The sequence below is a fragment of the Ceratina calcarata genome, unplaced genomic scaffold (assembly GCF_001652005.2).
Source record: "Ceratina calcarata isolate Rehan_Ccalc_2016 unplaced genomic scaffold, ASM165200v1 scaffold78, whole genome shotgun sequence".
Classification (NCBI taxonomy): Eukaryota; Metazoa; Arthropoda; class Insecta; order Hymenoptera; family Apidae; genus Ceratina; species Ceratina calcarata.
In genome coordinates, this window is record NW_017179104.1 from 150,066 (window position 1) to 151,642 (window position 1,577).

The following is a 1,577-nucleotide window of genomic DNA, read 5'->3' on the forward strand; positions in this document are numbered from 1 at the left end:
ATGTACCGGTAGCGAGGTCGGCATTGGTTTCTGTTACATAAAGGGGAATCTTCCACCTGCTTTCTCCTCCAATGCGAAATTAATACCAGCTTGTTAGTTACATAACGGTGTACTTCATCTCGCTAATTGAAACGTTTGAAGGTAACTGGCGTTCTTATTTAACGCCTCGTTTACTCTAATTATCTGGATTCCTGTTGAACGGTATTGTACACGCATACGAGCCGACTTTCGAACTCGTTGTTAAGAAGCGGCAGCGTTCCGAACAAGTTCCAAGCCAGCCGAGTTCAAATACGTCGCAAGTAGAAATCCATTCCGAAGGAATGAGATTGTTGAATCAAGTCCCCGCGGCGGGATTGTTTATAGTTTTCCCCCTGAAGCTCCGGTGGCCGTTTTATTGCGCACGGTCCAGCGATCAGCGAGAAATGAAATTAGCCTCGTTTGATCCGCGACCGTGGAATCTTTCGTGCGACTCTGTGGGCCAGATGGGTGGGTGGTAGTTTCACGAACGCGCGCGGGTATCTTCTAATACAGAAGGCCGGGGTGTAGCGAGTGGCCGCGGGGGTTCCGTCTGCAAACTCCCGCCAGACGAGGATCTCGACGGCGGAGAAGGGGTTCGAAAGCCCGAGGGCGAAGTGAAAGCGAGTCTCTCGCTCGCTCGCTTGGCTGGTTTCGCATGTTATGTAAATACATGTGTGTGCCCCGGACGAAGGGATGCGCTCGTGCCTCCTTAACGAATATTACCAAAGTTCAGAGGGTGAATGTTCCCAGAGAGGAGCTAAGCTGTGTGTATGCGTCTGTGTGTGTATGCACGCGTGCTACCGGATTTTCCAACCGGAATTCGCTGTCCGTGCGATTGGCTACGTGAGCAGCTACTCGACAGTAGAAATCCTTCGTTCTTGGATTGAAGAAATTTTTTTCTACGGGGATACGAGCGGTTCAGGAGTTACCAGCGTGAAACGGAAGTTTCCTTTTTTTGTGTACGATTAGGAAAAGGAGTGGAGAAGCCGAATTGAGCACGTTTAATAACGCTGCGTATTTTCGAACTGCTTCAGAAATATTGACTCGTTACAAATGGCAGGCATCCGGAGTGATTTTCGAAGCGTACAATCAAGCTGCCGCTCGTGTGCATCGAGAGCAGTTACATAGGTCCTCGAGTGTTTGATCGAACGCGACAACGCACCCGTTCTTTTTCAGTTTTTTAATCACGGAAATAGAGACTCTCCAACGTGCGGGGAACGCGTATCGCGCGGCACAGACGTTGATTCCATATTACGCGTTGCACGATCCCTGGGCTCGTGAATGGTGCCAGAATCAGTGTGTAGCCGGTGACAGAATAAAGCGGCAAGATATATAGACGGCGATGTGCAAGTGCGCATTGTACGCAATGCAACACTTGAACCTTTGAGCTCGTTCGCGTACAAACGTATCGTCGCAGCGGCTCACGCCCCTCAAAAGCGATGCTTGATCTTTTGATTCCGCTGACAGTCGAGTGGATGCAGCTGATTATTAGAAAATAAAACAGCCGAGCGAAATAGAACGCGGAATTAACACGGTAAAAGCACCTCTTTGTTTAATTC